At 33.9% G+C, this 19,934-nt stretch overlaps 1 long non-coding RNA gene and 6 other non-coding genes across 9 annotated transcripts; all 7 read left to right on the top strand.

Moving 5' to 3' along the window:
* The first annotated feature begins 17,662 nt into the window (after window positions 1-17,662).
* LOC120089255 (uncharacterized) lies at window positions 17,663-19,572 on the top strand. Of its 3 annotated transcripts, XR_005485117.2 has the most exons (4): window positions 17,675-17,879; window positions 18,034-18,116; window positions 18,559-18,700; window positions 19,222-19,442. It is a non-coding gene; the product is annotated as an uncharacterized LOC120089255 (long non-coding RNA). The 3 variants fall into 3 exon arrangements; XR_005485116.2 differs by lacking the exon at window positions 18,559-18,700 and having other exon boundaries at window positions 17,663-17,879; window positions 19,222-19,572; XR_016524040.1 differs by lacking the exon at window positions 18,559-18,700 and having other exon boundaries at window positions 17,677-17,879; window positions 18,020-18,116; window positions 19,222-19,572.
* On the top strand, window positions 17,790-17,932 carry LOC120089587 (small nucleolar RNA snoR134). Its single transcript, XR_005485262.1, has one exon. It is a non-coding gene; the product is annotated as a small nucleolar RNA snoR134 (small nucleolar RNA).
* Window positions 18,215-18,301, top strand: LOC120089583 (small nucleolar RNA U36a). The gene has a single exon (XR_005485258.1). It is a non-coding gene; the product is annotated as a small nucleolar RNA U36a (small nucleolar RNA).
* Window positions 18,358-18,448, top strand: LOC120089565 (small nucleolar RNA Z223). The gene has a single exon (XR_005485240.1). It is a non-coding gene; the product is annotated as a small nucleolar RNA Z223 (small nucleolar RNA).
* Window positions 18,589-18,702, top strand: LOC120089566 (small nucleolar RNA Z278). Its single transcript, XR_005485241.1, has one exon. It is a non-coding gene; the product is annotated as a small nucleolar RNA Z278 (small nucleolar RNA).
* Window positions 18,841-18,954, top strand: LOC120089567 (small nucleolar RNA Z278). Its single transcript, XR_005485242.1, has one exon. It is a non-coding gene; the product is annotated as a small nucleolar RNA Z278 (small nucleolar RNA).
* LOC120089575 (small nucleolar RNA snoR97) lies at window positions 19,018-19,122 on the top strand. Its single transcript, XR_005485250.1, has one exon. It is a non-coding gene; the product is annotated as a small nucleolar RNA snoR97 (small nucleolar RNA).
* Window positions 19,573-19,934: the final 362 nt, after the last annotated feature.

A 19,934-nucleotide genomic window follows, 5' to 3' on the forward strand; every position in this document is an offset into this window, starting at 1 on the left:
CATGGAGAGACTGTTTCAAGGTAGCCGATTGGGATTTTCTGAACGAAAGCTTATCGTTCCAGCGAAAGCGAGATTTGCTGTGAAGAAAAAGTTTTCAACTGGTATGATCTCTCGGTCTCTTTTTTGTTGTTCCTTTGAGCACCAGTAATTTAGCATTATGAATGCATATGTGGAAATTCTGTCACGATGAATTAGAAAAATCTGCTTCCGCTCGTAGGTACTTTTGAATAAGAGTTCCTTCACTTTTATTTTGGAAGTGGAGCTTTTTTATGTCTGGGGCATAGACTTCATGGGGCCTTTTTCCAGCATCCAAAGGCCATCAGTATATTCTAGTTGCTGTTAATCATGTCTCCAAATGGGTGGAGGATATTTCTTGTGCCAAAATCGATGCGATCACGGTGACAAAGTTCTAAAAAAGAACATGTTTACGAGATTTGGCACGCCCCCTACATTGATAAGCGACGAAGGTACGCAATTTATTAATTGCATCATTACTAACTTGCTAATAAAGTTTAATGTCAGCCACAGGGTCACAACAACCTATCACTCATAAACAAATGGCCAAGCAGAGGTCTCTAACAGAGAGATCGAGTCCATCTTAGAGAAGGTTGTGAGCACCTCAAGAAAGGAATGGGCACAGTGGCTGGATGAAGCTTTATGTGCATACCAGACAACTTATAAACACCTATCAGGATGGGTATGAGCTAGTTTTTGGAAAAGCCTGCCATCTGCCGCTGGAATTGGAACATAAAGTGCAATGGGTTCTCAAAAAGTTAAACTTTGAATTAACCAGCACAGGGGAGGCTAGGAAGCTACAGCTGAATGAATTGGCCGAATGGCACATAACCATTTATGAAAATGCAAAAATTTATAAAGAACAAATAAAAAATGGCATGATGAAAGAATCAGTGATCAGAAATGGAGGTCACTCCCAGGGTGACATGAAGCGTTACATGAATCTCGATTGTGAACCCTCAGGGACATGAGAGCTAAAAATAACATATTGCATATGTTATTAATCTCCCACTGAAGCATTCTTAAATTCCCACTGAAGTGTTCTAATAACATCTCATATATGCTATTAAACTCCCACTGAAGTATCCTAACATTTCTTTTGGGCATGTATTTACTTAGGAATGCCTCGGCTAATTAAACAACCTAAGTCTTGGTGTTTATCCAAGTATAACGTTTATATTTGGATTTTAACCTACGATGTCTAGGAGATAAACTAGTTTTAAAACCTCATATCTCTCATGAATTGCTCATAAAATTGGTTAACAACGCTAAATTATTCGGTCATAATCCCCAGGTAGGAGGTGTTTTGTAGACTGTCAACTTAAATACCTCCAACCTTAGACAGGATTATATATCGGTTGAGTTTGTAACTGTATTTTACTAGATGTCGATCTATTTTAACTATTAAAAAGTGTTTAACCTACGTGAGTATGCAGCTTATCTTTGTTATGAATTTTAAATGTCTTACCCAATTTTATAACAACTTACAAAATTTTAGACATGCTAACCAACCATAACATATATAAAAGGCATTCAACATTTAATATAACATTTATATCAAAACATTTGAAACCCCATACATGCATACTATATATTATAACATTTTATAACATACTTTCAATGCATGTAATATGCTTCCTATGGTGGGATTTTAAATCTATATGGCATGCTTTTATGCACATACAAGATTTATTAATTATAACATACATCACATGCATAAATAATTAAACACAAACTGATATGGTTTTAGTTTTGGCATTTTCAAGAAAATTACAAAATTCAGCAAAAATCGGCTCTAAAACACTTATGGATTGCTCAAACCGCCTTGAATCGAACTCGAACCTCCCGAATCGAACCTCCAATGCTCAGAATTGGGCTAAACCAGGCAAAAACCATCGAGTACCATCGAGTATGGCTTCATGCATCGAGTAATTCACAAAATACCATCAAGTATGGCATCATGCATCGAGTATTTCACAAAATACCACGAGTTGAGGCATCAAGCATCGAGTATTGGGCAGTGGCTAAAAATCCAGTTCCTGCTACTCGACCTTCTTCACTTCTTTCTTCAATTAAATCCTAATTGCAACTCTAATGACTCCAATCGAATTACAGACACTTAATCACACATTAAGACCCATCAATCAAGAGCCAATTACAAAAATTACAACACAATTGAAGAGAAAACAATGCCCAAAACTCATTAAAAAAAAATCATATAAGTTCATCATTTTCATACAACTTATGAACAACACCCACCAAATAAAAATTAAACCGAATTGAATGTTTAAGTGATGCTCTAGTACCAGTTGTTGGAATACATAAACAAGTAGTGGAAGAAACCAGGATCATTAAGCATTCCAATTCATTTATTTTGGCTTCAAATTCAACATGCTCATAAACTAAAAAGAAGGCTTCAACACTAACCTTTTAAGATACTTTTGAATCATGAATTCTAGCTGCACATCTCCCTTCCTTCGGATGTAAACCACCACAAGGTCTTCCCTACTATTCTCTTGATGCCTTAAATTGAGTTGTGAGACTCAAAATAAGCTTGAATTAGGGAATGGAGGAGAAAGGTTTTCTGGTTATCAGCATAATGAAGACTTTCTTCAAACAGGCTTTTCAACAAAAAATCTCTTCAATGCATGCATATACCACTCAGAATTTGAGCTATATACTGCATGACTGTCATGCAATCAAGAAAGCATGTATGAATTACAGTTCCACCTTGAGAATTTGGGCTAGAAATGCAATGGAATTGTGATTAACCTGCTAGGTGAAGAAGTGGGAAATTTCCACTTTTCCACTTTCTAATTTTTCTAATTTTTATTTCAATTTTGAAACTTTTACAAAAATTTAAAAAATTAAATTTTCAATTTTAATTCCTTAATTAAAGTTGAATTTTTATTAATTTTGCAAAAATTAATTCAGTAATTAGTTTTTCTAATAAAATTAATAATTAATAATTAATTAAACAATTTAACTAATTCTATTAATTTAATATCAAATATCAAATTAATTAATCACCAATTCCACTATCATAAATTCCTTGAATTTAATATTTAAATCATATTTAAATATTAATCGATTCTCTCATTTTTTTAATTCCAAAATTAAACGTGTAATTATATCACATATAATTACTCATTCTCTTAATTCTAATTTGAACGTTTCAAATCAACTTATCATGCTACTCTAAAGCTTAATCCATTTGTGAGCTAGTAGGGGACCTAGTGGACCTATAGATCATGTTCTCCAACGATCCAAAATTAATTGGCTAAACTCTTTACACGAAAATAATCCCCATTCGTTAACTACTGGGTCACTCCACTAAAGCCCAAAGTTGCACTCCCCTCACTGTAGATATATTTGTGTCCACTTGATTTAACCATAATCAGTAAGTCGACCCTTCATTGGTTGTTTGTAATAACGATTGGGTCAAATGTTGTTTTAACCCCAAAATTACGTCTTGCTTCTTAAGTTCCACTGATCCTCTAATGAACAATTGGTTTATGATCCAATCATTAAAGCGGATTCCTCTCGGGCCAATGAGAGGGTGGGACCCTTTTTCAAGACCTAGATTCAGTACTCAAGAGAATAACCTTCCTCCTATCCCTAAATCGGGCAAGCGTGTGTTGAGTTTTATGTCCTAAAAACTCGCAGTTTGTAAAATGATAAACATTTTCTATTATCAATATACTTGTTATTGATCTCATAAATTGTATGAAAGTCTAAATCCAATAAACTAAGACCCATGACTATTGTATGAGTACTTGAACTTTATGTTGAGACATAAGAGTGGATCAGGTTCAAGTAAATAGTCAAAATGATTTATGGAACATGAATGAGGTTGGGTACCTTATTCTGGTAACACCATTGGATGCGGCTTACTCTGTAGTTGTTACAAAGAGTTGTAAAGTGCTACATATGATGTGATCCTAATTCGTACATGTTATGACATGAGGAGTGGGGGCGTTCTATGCAATGAGTTTGCATAAGATTAGGACCAAGAAATAAGTCACTCTTACTTTATAATGTTGTTTACTGTTTAAGACTGACCATTTTACCTAGATAACCTAGGTAACTCGATCTTATTCCTGAGCTAACTATGAACTCTTGTTTATTTGGGATTGCCCTTAGATTTGCATAGTTGAGGGTTGACTCAATAGCGCTGGCTTAATAAGACTCCCATTTCAAGGGTAAGACCGGATAGATAGCTGGGGACATAGGGTGCAAGACGGAGTTCACACCTACCCAATTTAGAGAAAGAAGAAAGGTCGTTCTCTCAAGTACTGAATCCAGGTCTTGAACAAGGGGCCTCACCCTTTCACTGGGCTGAGAGAGTTTGGTTTAGTGATTGGATCACAAACCAGTTGTTCATTAGAGAATCAGTAGAGACTTGAGGAATAAGACGTAATCTCGGGGGTAAAATAGATATTTGACCCAGTCATTATTACGAACAACCTATGAAGGGTTGACTTGCTGATTATGGTTAAATCATGTGGACATAATATATCTACAGTGAGGGGAGTGTAACTATGGGCTTTAGTGGAATGACCCATTAATTAACAAATGGGGATTAATTTGGTCTAATGAGTTTAGCCAATTAATCTCGGATCATTGGAGCCCATGATCTGTAAGCCTGCGAGGTCCTCCTACTAGCTCGTAACGGACTAGCTCTAGAATAGCGTGATAAGTTAATTTGAAATGTTCAAATTAGAATTAAGGGAATTAATAATTATATGAAATATAATTATGTTTAATTTTAGAATTAAACGAAATAGGAGAATTTATATAGTTAAATATGATTTAACTATATAAAGATGGATATGTGTTAAAATTAATTTAATATTTCATATTAAATTAATTAAGTTTTATTTTATAATTAATTTATGAAATTAATTAAATTTTCATTTTTAAAATCAAAATGATTTACAAAATCAAATATTGATTTTGAGATAAAATTGAAAAAGGAAAAACAAACAAAACACAAAATGGAAAAAAAAGATTTTTCCATTATCCATCTTTTGAAGTAGCTCACACATATTGCATCTTCTTGCCTTTGTCTTCTCCAAGCATGAGCTGCAACTCTTGCATCTCTTCTCTTTGCATGTTGATCTGCAATATAATGAAGAGATTGGAGTGAGAATCGAGCATGTAATCTATAGAGTTTTAAGAGAAAAACTGGTTTGAAGAAAGGTTCTTCAACAAGGTTGCAACAGTGAGCTTTTCTCCTTCATCCCTTGATTCAAGCTTGTTTTGAGTCCCACAACTCAATCTAGAGTACCAAGAGAATAGTGTGGAAGATCTTGAGGTGATCTACAACAAGATATGGAGAAGATAACAGCTGGAGATGGAACTTTGAAGAAGTTCTACAAGAGGTATGTCTTGAAACTCATTTTTTTAACAAAAGAATGCTTTATATTTTGCCAAAATTAGTGAATTTGAATGCTTAGATGATCCTTGTGCTTCCGCTGCTGTTGATACAATCCTATAGCGTGAACTCCGTCTTGTACCCTATGTCCCTAACTATTTACCCGGTCTTACCCCTGAAATGGGAGGCTTATTGAGTCGATATTGTTGAGCCAACCCTCACTTATGAAAATCTAAGGATACTTCTGAATAAATAGGTGTTCATAGTTAGCTCAGGATTAAGATCAAGTTACCTAGGACATCTAAGCGAAACAATCAATCTTAAATAGTAAACAATGTTATGAAGTAAGAGTCACTTATTTCTTGGTCCGATCTTACGCAAACTAATTGTATAGGACGCCCTCACTTCTCATGTCAATACATGAACAAATCAGGATCACTTCGTATGTAGCACCTTACAAAAAATTGTAACAACTACAGAGTGGGCCGCATCCGATAGTTTTACCAGAATAAGGCACCTGACCTTATTCGTATACTATAGATCATTTTAACTATTTACTCAAACCTGATCCACTTTTACATCTCCACATAAAGTTCAAGTATTCATATAATAGCCATGGATCTTAGTTTATTAGATTTAGTCTTTACAAGTGCATTTTACAAATTCAGTAACAACTTTATTGAAGAAATATTGAATAACATCTTTATTGATAATAGAGAATGTTTAACTTTACAAACTGCGAGTTTTAGGACATACAACCTAACAGTTTTAACTGAAGGAAGACTGCCTTGAGTAACCTATGTAAAAAGAGACACAAGATTAAAGACTTGAGTTCTAAGCTCAATTACCTCTTTAGATTGAGAAATGTTGTGGTCGAGAGTCCTTGATTCAAAATTCTGAGAATTTTCTGCCATAGTGGATATGAGTTGACTAGCGTTAGTGGGCGTCTTGTCAACTAGAGCCCTTCCGACAGCAGCATCAATATTGCTCCTCTCTGATGGAAGCAAACATGAATAGAAATATTGGATAAGATATTGTTCAAAATTTTGATGATGAGGAAATGAAGCACAAAGTTGTTTATATCTTTCCCAATATTCATAAAGTGACTCTCCTACAACTTGCTTAATGCCACAATTTCATTTCTAATATTATTTGCCTCAGATGCAGGGAAAAATTTTTCTAAGAACTTATCTTTCAAACCATTCCATGTAGTGATAGGTCCCACTGGTAAGTAGTACAACTAATATTTGGCCACATCCTTCAAAGAGAAAGGAAAGACCCTAAGATTAAGTTGTTCTTGGGTTATCCCATGCAAGCACATTCCATCACATACTAGATGAAACTCTTTCACGTGTTTGTGCAGATCCTCATCTGGTTGTCGTCTAAATGTAGGCAAGAGATGCACAAGTCCCGATTTAAGTTCGAAAGGAACGGTAGTCTCTGGGTACACTATGCAATGGTTGCTAGTTGTAATCCGGCTCCACAAGCTCATGCAAGGTTTGTTCCCTTTCTTCTCCCATAATGCTTGATTGTGTTGGTTCCTCTTCTCAATCCTCAAAAGCTTGTTCTTCAAATTCTTTTTATTCTCCTCTTGTTCTTTCCCTTCGAAGTCGCCTTTCCTCGCGGTCAATGTCTACAATCAAATTACAAAGTACACTCTGAGAAGAGTAGGTCATGCACAAAAGGAAATTTAATCACACTAACTATTTTTGGGTTTATTATTTCTCTTATTTATTTATTTATTTAAAAAAAGAATTCAAAATTCAAGTAATTTCACAATTCTCCGGCAATGCCGCCAATTTGTTCGAGCTAAAAATGATCTCATTAGTTCAACTTAACCCAAAACAAATAGAATTTGTAAAACACGCACAACTATTATTACTAACATGTAGTAATAGTGGAAGCATGAGATCGAGTCACAAAGAACCTCTATTAATTGGCATAGTTGAGTTTTGAAATCCAAATTGGGGGGAGGGGGTTTTTTGGTTTTAAGAAATCAAGTAAAAGTAAAACAAGAATTGATATGAAATTTTGGTAATGAAATTAATGAGAGAGAGTATGAAAGAAATTATGCGAGAATTTCAAGGGAAAAAGGATCTTGGGGATTTTATATAGATTAACCTAATTCTATCATAGATTTAATTGATTTTAAGTAATTCAATTGTTCCATAATTCTTAAGGCTAAGCCCTAATGCCCTAATTAGTCAATTAACCTAAATTGGTCAATTAATCCTAATTTAATTCATAATTGCTTCCTAAAGACATTCCACATTTAGTTTCTAAATTGCATGAATTCTTGGGTTTTCTTAACTATGACATTTTTTAGATTAAGAAGACTAAAATCAAGATTGATTAATTTGAATGTTTTAAATTAGCAAATATTTTCAAGAAAATAGGAAAAAGTCCAAATTCTAATTCAAGATTACTAGTTCTTGCAACTTAAGTACAAATTTGCTATAGAGCTGTGTAATTTTACATACAAAAACCTATAAAAATTAAGTTGTCAATTCAATCTTTAAAAGATTTTACTCAAATTTCAGCAAGAACATTCAAGAATAATAAACTGTAAGAATAAATTAAAAGAAAATCCTCAAAAATTGATTAATCAAACATAATCCCTAAGATAAAAGAACTTACCTACTCATGAAGTGGTAAAATCTTCAAGAAATCCATTGAGTCTTACAAGAATGTGTACAGAGATTGAAGAAAATTACGAAAATCTCTCTAAAAAATATAGAGAAAAGCTCTCAAAATTGTAAAAAAAAGGGTCTCTTTCCTGTAAAAATGGCTGAAAAAACTGCTTTTACACAGATGTCGCAGTGTTGTAGCATTGGCAAGAAGCATTGCAACGCTCCATTACGTAGGCGTGCACATTTTTTTATCTTTCTGTCAAAACTCGTAGCATTACAACGCTGCTCTGTATATCAGCATTCTGCCTTGACCTTTTAATGACAGACAAACAATGACAAACAACAAAAATCTACTTTTAATGATGCACAAATGTCGTTGGCAAAAAATCTACACATCCTCATATTTTCTTCCTTCTTTTCTTCTCTTCCTTTGATCCATTGATCGATTTTGGCTTCTTTGGCTATATATTTTTTCTTTTTTGCTCCAATTTCATCCAATTTTTTTGTAATGACTCTAAAATGCTCTCAGGACTATTTTACCTATAAAATGACATATTAAGCAAATTAATAGTATAAAATTGAAGGAGTTAACATGTAAAATATAGTTCTTTTCAAGACCTATCACAGTGTTAGGACCATTTTCATCAAGTTTGTTAAAGACAAACTACTCAAATACTGAGCTATAAAGATTTCATCATTATCCATTAAATCCATATCAGGACCACCCAAAGAAAGGGTTATGGATCATTAAAAAGTTTAAGTATTATCCGTCAAGTCCATCTTAGGACCACTCATATAACGGACTATGGACCATCAAGTTTATTGCAATAGACCACCCAAATAAAGAGCTATGGACCATTGAGTCTATCACAATAGACCACCCAGACAAAGGACTATAGATTCTTATAAGGGTTTAAGCCCCATGTTTATTGATGATTCTAATATTATTTTCCTTGTTAGGCCTTTGGTCAAAAGATTGGCCAAATTTTCTCAGACTTCATAAATTCCAAGGAAATAATTCCTCCCTTTAGCAATTGTTTCATGACTCTATATCTAAGACGTATATGTCTCCTTTTGCCATTATATACACTATTTATGGCAATACCCATGGCAGCCTGTGAATCACAGTGCACAGAGACTGGTACTTATGCCCCCCACAATTGTACATCCCTTAGTAGGCTTCTAAGCCATTCAGCCTCCTATCCTGCTAAATCTAGAGCAATAAATTTAGATTCCATAATGGACCTAGCTATGCAAGTCTATTTTGCAGACTTCCATGATATTGCTCCTCCTCCGAGTAAGAATACATATCCACTTGTAGAACTGACCTCGTCATTATTATCTACTCAATTTGTATCACAATAACCTTTTACTACAATGGATCTAGCTATGCAAGTCCATTTCTTAAGACTTATTGATAGCTGGTAGAAATACAAGTTATTGCAACCTTTATATAGAATTATGAGGGCTAACAAGTAGAATATGCGATGATTATACTAAGAATTCATGTGAAAAGTGAGCTTGCGTCGATCAGCATGGGAAATCTCTACTAACCCGATATTATGCATTATTCTACGTCAAAATGTCTATTCTTATAGCTATCACAGGAATCAATCGCATGCGATGAATCCTATACCATCGCAAGGGTGATCACATACGTTCATCGCATGGAGGTTGCAGCTACAGAGTAATAACCATGATAGAAGGGTGATCGCAAGGTTAGTGGAATGCGATGGTACTTCGGAAACAAAGCATGAATGCATACCTTGGGAGTATAAAAAAGATGATGTTGACATTTCACCTACTACACCGTTAGTGGTAGAGATTCAGAGTAAGACCATCGGGTCGTTAGGGGTAGAGATTCAGAGTAGGACCATCAATGCTATCGGCGATTGAGCTCTATAAATAGAGCCTTAGAGCCCAAATTCAAGGGATCCGAGCTTCTGCCTTAAGAAAGATCCTTGTGATCACAGATGAGAGCTCATTCTTTGTGAGTTCTTCATTCTTTCAACCCATTCCGAGTGACGACCGGAGCTTTGCAGGAGATAGATCTCGAAAGAGACTACTCCACCGCCTATCCATGGCACCACCGGTAGCCTTGACATACATTTGATGGAAGCAAGAGATTGCCTACATCTAGCCCTCCACCTCTCTTCTTATCTCTGTATTGTATTATATTTTGGCTTAAGACATTAATACATTTTGTAATAAATGCATCTTTTTAGTTTCTTCAACTCCATCTTTATTAACTTCTTCTTTATCATTCCTTACTTTCGTTGCAACGAACTAAGTAAGATTGCAAGAGTTATTGCATACTCAATCATGCGGCATAGACATATGAAGCATGTAGCAAACCACCGAGAGGTGTGCATTGCGTGAGTATAGTGAGTTAATCCTCTTTGCTTAGTGTGAGGTTGTAGTAACGCTTGTTTATGAGCTGATCAGCGGTAATTAACTGCCCGAGAGGGTAAGTAGTGGAACTCACTAAGCAAAGTAAGCAGTGTTCCTAGAGATAGGAATAATCTTATGTTCAATACAACCATGTTTTATGTGATCATCTTGTCTTATGTATGCATCATTCACCCTTTGGATGTACTCGAGAGAGTAGTCTAAAGATAGAATCTAGGCTTGAGAAATTCGGATTAGAATCTAGGCTTATGAGAGTCGGATTAGATCACATAAGCAATAATAGAAACTTAGACATAAGTTCTATATGCTATTTACACATCGCATGCACCCTAGAAATAGGAATGGTGGCATGTGGTCATCTTTTCTTATGTACGCATAAGCAAGAATAGAAACTTAGAAATAATTTCTATCGATGGTTTTCGCATATGCATCGCATGCGTATATTTGTGTATAACATGATCGCATAACTTGTCCTAGCTAGGGTTACCCTTGCGATCAAGCTTAATAATGCAGTGAATTTATCCCCTCCACCATTTTATCTATTTTTCCATGCATCTCATTACGTGCCAATAGTTGCCGCGACTCTACCAATTCTCATAGTCATACTTCCATTGCTCAATCTGTTTAGTTAGGAGTAGGAGTAGCACATAGTTTTTTTAACTCCCTTATTCTTTTATTTATCCCCGCAAACGCATTGCTTCGCAACATTTAGTTACAAGTCCCTAAGTTCGACCTCGGATCACCCCGAGAAATTTGTGGTCTCATTATACTTGGCGAGAGAGCAAGAAAACTTGTGGCAGGAACACATGATCATCACATATATTCTTAAACGCATGTTGCATATTTCTTAGTCCAACGCATGATCATCAATGCATGGAGACCAACACATATCATAAGATGCATGCATATTTACTCTCCATTTTTCACGCAACACTTATACTAGCATCATATGGAGTTCTTGTAGGAGGATCATCAAAACAGTCAAAATTCTTTAGTAATTTTTCAATGTAGTGTGATTGACAAAGAGAAAAACCATTTTCAGTTTTTCTTATCTTAACATCAAGTATTACATCAGTTTCACCTAAATCTTTCATTTCGAAATGTGACGATAATAACAATTTGGTATTATGTGTCATCTTTATGTTTGTTCCAAACACGAGCATATCATCTATATACAAACATATAATTACACATTCAGCTCCAAACAACTTTGAATAAACACATGTATTTGAGGAGTTTACCTTAAACCCATTGTTTATCAAAGTATTATTGAATTTTTCATACCATTATTTGGGAGCTTGTTTAAGACCATAAAGAGATTTTTTTCAGTTTACATACTTTGTTTTCCTGACCAATAGCTGTAAAGCGTTCATGTTGTACTATATAGATTTATTCTTCTAAATCACCATTAGGGAATGTTATTTTTACATCCATTTGGTGAATTAGAAGTCTGTAGATAGCAGCTAGTGCAATCAAAGATCTAATCATAGCTATTTTTGTTATAGGGGAATACGTGTCAAAGTAGTCAATACCTTGTTTTTGTGTATACCCTACTACTACCAATCTAGCCTTGTACCTTTCAACTAAACCATCAGGCCTCATTTTCCTTTTGAAGATCCACTTACACTTAATAGGTTTACTTTTGTTTGGAAGATCTACTAAGTTCCAAGTTTGATTCATGATTAGAGAATCCAGTCCACTCTTAATGGCTTCCTTCTATAAACTAGAGTCTAGAACTTAAGGCTTCTTGGTAAGTTTTAGGATCCTCATCTATTAAAAACATATGCAAACTGATAATCAAAATATCATTTGGCCTCTCAACTAAAAAAGTAGTTAAAAAACCAGGACCAAAATTTTTCTCAGTTCTCCATCTCTTACTTCTTCTAGATTCTATTTATGTATTCTATCAGTACTGCCAACATCTACAGCTTGAGTCATATTACCAAAATTTATATTATTTATTGTTTCATGCATACTATTAGACGAAGAAGGCGTGGAAACAGAAGCATTCTCACAATTAGTCGTTCTAACAGAATTAGTGTGTCCCTTTTTCAATGGAAAAACACGCTAAAAAAATTTTGCATCCCCATATTCACATACAAATCTATCATTCAAGCACATAAATTTGTATGTAGCACTATCTTATGCATAACCAATAAACACACAATCAAAAGTTTTAGATCCTACCGTAGGTTTCTTGAATACAAGATATGGTACCTTAGCCAAACATCCTCACACCCTCAAGTAAGAGATTAGGTGCATATCCTTTCCAAAGTTCGTAAGGTGTCTTATCCAGTTTCTTGTGAGGTACTCTGTTAAGAATAAAACAGGCAGAAAACACAACTGCCTTCACATGTTATCAGACAATTTAGAACTTAACAACATAGCATTCATCATCTCCTTACAAGTTCTATTTTTACGTTATATTGTACCACTTTGTTATGGTGAATAAGGTGTAGTAAATTCATGAATAATGTCATTTGATTCACAAAATTTTTTAAGTGTATTATCACTGTATTCACCACCTCTATCTGATCTTACCCTTTTAATCTTCTTATCTAATTGATTCTCCACTTCTGCTTTAAATTTCAAAAACATACGAGCTTCATCTTTTGTCTTTAAAAGATAGATTTTAGTATATCTAGAAAAATCATCAACAAAAGAAATATAGTAGTTTTTCCCACCTATACTTGCGTGTTTTTGAAATAAACTAAAGTAGAGTGAATCAATTCTAGTAATTTTGTACTTCTAAATGTAATAGGTTTAAAAGGTTTCTTGATAAACTTCGTTTCAACACAAACAAGACATTTACTAGTTCCATGTGTTTCAGATGCATTTATCAATTTTAAATCTTTAAGTTTCTTAACCGATGCAATATTCACATGACGTAGTCTAACATGCCACATATCAAGAGACTCAACTATGTAAGCAAAATTAGAAGCACTTGCATTAATCATATTTGTAACAAGGACAATATTTAGTACAAAAAGACCATCAACAATATATCCTTTACCAACAAAGTCCTCCATTTTTTGTGAGGACAACCTTGTCGACTTTTAGGATAACCTTAAGCCCAACTTGATTTAACAGACTCCCAGATACCAAGTTCCTACGTAAGGAAGGCACATACAATACATTACTTAAGGATAAAGTTTTTCCAGAGGTTAATTTTAAAAAAACCTTCCCTTTTCCAAGCACTTTTGTTGTGGAAGAGTTACCCATGAACACACATTCTTCGTCAGTAGTGTCCTCATAGTCATGGAAGAGCTCTCGGTTTGAACATAAATGTCTCGAAGCTCTGGTGTCAAATATCTAGTCAATTTTCTTTTCCACTAGATTTTCTTCTACAACAACAATGATTACGTCATTTTTTCAGCAAGATTAGCTTGTGGTGTGGGCTGTTGATTTGGCCTTCCTTTCTTTTGACTGTATTGGTAGGATTTATGCTCAGGTTTCCAACAGACACAACAAATCAATTTTTTCTTTCCAACCTTCCCACTAGCAGTTTCGTGACGTCCATTCTTCTAAGAAGAGTTATTCTTTCCATATTGCTTCTTATGATTTTTAGACCTGTCTTTGTTAACAGCAAAAGAATAAACCAAGTTAGCATTAACTGAATTTAGATTTTCAGAAATTAGTTTATCTTTTAGCCTGTTGAGTTCTTCCGTGCACATGTAATTGATCAGCTCCTAGAGTGTGAAATCATTCTTTTTATGTTTCAGATGATTCTGTAGTCGCTCCAGGATGGGGAAATTTCTCAAGCAGTACATTTGCTTGGAGAACATCACACATTTTCATGCCCTCAGCTAGAACATTGGCCACCAAATTTTCATATTCATGTATATGCTCCACAACCGATTTCTCGTTGATAGCTCTAAAAAAGAGCTATTATTCCTAGCTTAATTCGAATTGTTAATGGATTTAATGTGTTTATTTCTCTATTTTGTAGGTAACGAGCAACCAAGAGGTAGAATTAGGGATTTGAAGTTGATTGGGGCTAATTTGAAGCGATTTGGAGTAGATTTGAAGTATAAAGCTTCAAGGGACGTGAAATGTCCAAAATACCACCAGCATCAGCGTCACAACGCCATGCAACACTCAAGCCTAATATTGCAAGGCAGTAGCTTAGCATTACAACACCTCTTTAGATCGTCGCGACGCTACGACATTTGACGACGGAGGAGAAGTGTGCGCGCGAGTGAGGGTCGAGCGTTGCAACACTGCTCTGAACTTTTCTATAAATGTCTCCTTTTGCTAGGTCAACTAGAATGCTGAATTGTATTGAGAAAGGCCAAAAAAAGGCCGAAACTCTTCATGGAGACCGAGGAGAGGCCTTGATTTTCTCTTTTTCCTCTATGTATTCGGTATCATATGTTAGATTTATTTTTTTGGATTATGGTTTCGTATCAGATTGTTCCCTTCGCTTTGTCTATGAATCAATAAGGTAATTTTCAATTAGTTCTTGGACTAAGTATTCTTTGTAATTTAATGAGTTATATGTTCAATTTTGTGTTTCAATTAAGAATTATGTTTTTCTTTAATCCCGCATGATTTAGACTCACTTTTGTGTGTTGGACTGACGACCCTATCACGATTGCATGTCTTTGCTAGTTAAATTCAAGCTCGCACGTATCCTTATAATCGTCCATGCTTTGAATTTACCTCTGTAGCACAAATTAGATGAGCATGCTTAGATGTATAGGCTGACCTTGAATCTTTGCATCGTACATTTAATTTAGAATTAAAAAAATACTTTGATTATTTGAACATGACTTTCTTGACACTTAATCGACATAGTTGAATCCTTGGTTTGGATTAATTTATTTTCGGCCTTTGTAGAGATTGATTAGTTCTTATCAAATTAAGTAGCTATGCATGCATAATTCAAATATTAGTTATTTGGCATATAACAATGACTTAATTTAAGTCGAATGAACACTTGATTTGAGAACTAAATGAGTCCTTTACTATTCCATATATCCCTTGCAATTTACCATCACTTTTAGATTATTAGAATAGATGTCAAAATAGGTTAACGCAACTTCCAAATTCAGATGTATACTCACCGAAAAATGGACTAGAATCGATAAGAAAGTTGCTATAAAAGGAATAGACCCTTTGTGCACAAACACAATTATCCAAACCCAACCATTGAACTAGACAAATGGTGGTGGTGACATGTGCATGTGGTGTAAGGGTTATACTTCCACCACCAACACACTTTGAATTTCCATCTAGAATGCCTTGGTATTTATACTCTCTAGGCAATTCTAAATCTATCTATGTGGGACAAAACTTCCTATTCCCTTAACCTTTCCTATGGGTCTGAGCCTAAAAAGTCATCTCCAATGGTTTTAAGGGTTGAGTTGGAGAACATGTTTGAGTCATTTGAGTTGTCAACTTGACCAACTCGAATTTTTGGATTGGTAAAAAAATATGCTACAATCCAACCCAACCTTGATACACCCCTAACAACAATAATATTGTAATATGTAACTACTTCAGAAACAATAATAATTTTTCTTTTGAAAATGAAACAATAAATAACTTGGTATACATTGTCTCGTTTTGAACAAATGATGATATATGTTTGATACACTAATAATATAGTTGCAATGCAATTTGAATTAATACTAGCATACTATTAATAATATCATCAATATATATTTTTTAAATCTTTCTAATTTTGGTATATCATAGTTAAATTTGGTATATCAGTAACTTGATTTACAAAATATAAGTATATCCATTTTAAAATTGATATAACATAGAGAACTAAATTAACATACCATCAATATCATATAAAAAAATTTGAAAATAAAATTAATTAACTAATACATTTGATATTTAGTTTATCCGTTGACATAATTAAAGCAACGAAAATATACCATTAAAATTAGATAAACAATTTAAAAAACATAATACGACTAACAATAAAACCCATATGAGACCATTGAAATCTCAATTTAGTTGAAAGAAAATAATTTTATATCAAATTATAAAATAATAATAATAATAGTAGTAGTCACAATAATCGAATAAACAACATCTACCATAATATAATTAAAGGCATGGTATATCAATTACATAATTGATATACTTAAATATAGGATATATATACTTTTTGGTACACAAATGAAGATAAAATTGATATAATTATAAAATGGGAAATCATATTTAAAATTTTGGCAATATTGACAAATGTCGAAAACCATTTTTAGATTTTGCATTTATGCTTGTGTTTCTTTGCTTGCTATTCATTACAATCTTTTATTTGTATGAAAAGATTCATAACTTTTTTATTTGTTGTGCTTCCACCTCAAGCTGGAAGGTTAATATATCACATTTGGAGCAAAATAAAAATAAAAATAATAATAATATATTTTTGGTCCAAATGTTATGGCTTTAGTTTTTATTGCTTCATAGATTTTAAAATATTACACATTTAATCCTTAAATTTTGAATTTTGTTTCAATCATTTAGTTAAGTTTTGAGTTTTGTTTTAGTTTAGTTCTTAAATTTCAAAATGTTACAAATTCAAAACTTAAGATTTGAGTTTTGTTTCAAGTTGATCCCGACTTTAAGATTTTACATTTTTAACTTCAGTTTTTCATTAAATACTAAATTTCAATCATTGTCATCAGTTTCTATTCATTAATTAAAAATAAGTATAAAGTAAAATTTTAAATTTACTTTAAAGTGATAAAAAATAATGAAGCTTAATTAATTATATGATTGTTAATGTATTAATATAAATTAACTCTAAAAACCAAAAATCAAAGTATCTTAAACTTAAATGTCAATAATAAAATTGTAGCATTTTGAAACGACGGAATTGAAATCAAATTCAAACTTGACTAAATGTGTGACATTTTAAAATAAAAAGAAATTAGATTCAAAATCTAACCAATATTTTTTTCCTTTTTAAAAACCTGCAAGATACTCAAAAATTTTATTTGATCACCTAGTTATATACGATATTCCAAATTGCCAACCGAATAACTTTCTTTAATAATAATTAATGACTTTCCTTAATTTTTTTTAATACTTACCTAAATCAATCCATAACATGCATGAAAAAAAATTCAAAATATGAATAGCCTGCGAAAATTACGAAAGTCAAATTCGCGTGAAGCACGGGCCGGGCCGTTATGTTTTGGGCCATGGCCCAAGTGAACATTGGAGACACTCCGCTAGCTAGGGTTTTACAGTCTATATAAAGCATGGCGAGGTTTTACTATCTCCAACCAAGCTTGCGTTCAAGACGAGGATGATTTAGGGTTTTTCGTCGGAGCAGCCGACATAAACCAATTCAAGGTTTTCGTCTTCGTTTTCGTTAATTTCAATTCAATTATTCCATGCACGATGCACCCCGGGCTACTCTGATTATCTCCGTGACGGTGATAGCCCCATTGCTCGTGCTAGAGTGTAGCCGTTTAGTGTTGCAGGTTAGCCTTGCACTTTTCCACGGCTGATCTGTGTCAAAATAACGGCTAGATCTCTTTATTATTGTATCGAACAATATTGCATCTTCGATTTTGTCTCTGGTTAGTTATTAGCATTTTTGGAGGCCTCACTACACCTTTAGCTTGTTTTCTGCAGATTAAGCATATGAAAATGGAGCTAGTCATAGAGGCCGATATTTAGTCTTCGGCGGTGTTCACGTGGGGGCCTATCCGTTCAATGTTTGTGCCTCTAAAAACTTCCGCTATATATATTATAATTCCCAATTAAGTTAGTTTTTATTTGAATTTGGGTTTTTAGGAGCGATATGAAGAATTATTGGCTATGATTATATGTTTATCCGCGCTTCCGAGGTTAAACGATGAAGCAAACTTAAATAAATGGTTGAATTTCTTAATATGAGCCTTATTTCTTCTATCCTGTTTTTTTAAAAATGTTCTGTTTGTACCCTAATGTTTTCAAGTTTGGCAGTGAGGATTAAATTTCAGCTTTTAGCCAGTTCTGCTTCAGAATTTGATGATTGATAAAGCTGTTACGATGATCTGAGCCTTGAGTATCTTCATACTTTTCCTAAAATCACCTCATGATTTCTTGCTCAAGATAGATGTTCTGTGCATTTTCATTTGCAGTTTGCTGTTTTTGTAATTTGGCTATGTGCTGTAGGTCATATCATGATTGTAATGCTTTGATTCTGCCAATGATGATTCAATCCATCCGTTTAAGACTTTGTGGAGCCAAGTCCCTGTTTCAGGGAGAACCTACTTGGTGAAGCGATGTTCATATGATATAAATGGATTTAACTGAGGTCACACTTATTCCAACTTTTTCTTAGTAAATATACTATTTGCGTTTATATCAATGTTTTTCATGACTACTTTTTACACATTAGTATTACGATGTTCTGCATGTAGTATGTAAAAATATATCCTTTTTAGTCTGGTTGAGACCTGTGATGACTCTATCCAACTTATCTGAGATGTTGTGAAGCCAAGACCCTGCTTCAGGGAGAACCTACTTGGTAGAACGACATTTATATGAGTTCATGGATTTGGCTGAGGTTTAAATTTTAGGCGTTTTAAAATGTTATATTCAATTTTTTTGAGTTTAACTATACTCATCCCTTGTCCAATATGGGTATGGAGTCTGAAAAACTCAGAAATTTTGTGTTGTCATCAGCTTCTTCTCGCCAACTTTAGGGGACTGGAGTTAAATAACAGCACGAAATTTTCTAATATATTGAAGGTTTTAATGTGTATTATCGACTGTCAATGTAACTGCTTATATGATTTCTGCTGTTAGTTTGTTGTTTTTAATTTCTGTTCACAGATTGATTGGGATTGCTCAGCCGCCTCCCTTTCTTTCAGAGTGGAACTGTTTTGATCAATCAGTGTGGCTGACCATGAAATATCTAGCAAAACTGAAGTAATGCAGCTTGAGAATTCCTTCATGTAGCAGCATGAAGTAGTAAATATGCTATAAAAATATGTAGCTCGTGGCAGATGTACTAAATAGAAGTTGTTATATATAGTTTCTAGTCATTTGCTGAATGTTCGCGCCTCATTTTTGCTTTGTCTCTCCCTATCTTTCTCTCTATCACGTTGAATGATCAACATCTTATGTTATTTTTCAACTTTTGATTGGGGTTTAAGAATCTCTATTGAATAATGGTTCTAATCATATTTTTGTTTTTAGTTGTATTTTAAACTAGAATTAAAAGGCGAATGTCCTTGATCGTAGGTTATTGTATTCTTTTGTAGAACTTGAACAAAAAGCCTATTATTGTCATTAGCGCGCACACCCTTCTTTGATATGACGTTATGTGGGCTATTTAAAGAAGAAAACCCGAGATTGTGACTGAGCATCTTTAATGTTGATCGAAGTTTTTCCAGTAGCTTTTGTTTGAGCATATTAATTTGTTCACCATTCACACCCCACGTAGCGGAAAAAAAAGAGAAAAAGATGCTTCTGGCGATTGGTTGATCTATTGGTTGCTGACTTCTGAATTAGGCTTTTTTATGGGCATCACTTTCCTTTGTGGC

Source organism: Benincasa hispida, chromosome 10, assembly GCF_027475165.1.
Source record: "Benincasa hispida cultivar pf3 chromosome 10, pf3_genome.v1.1, whole genome shotgun sequence".
NCBI classification, from domain to species: Eukaryota; Viridiplantae; Streptophyta; class Magnoliopsida; order Cucurbitales; family Cucurbitaceae; genus Benincasa; species Benincasa hispida.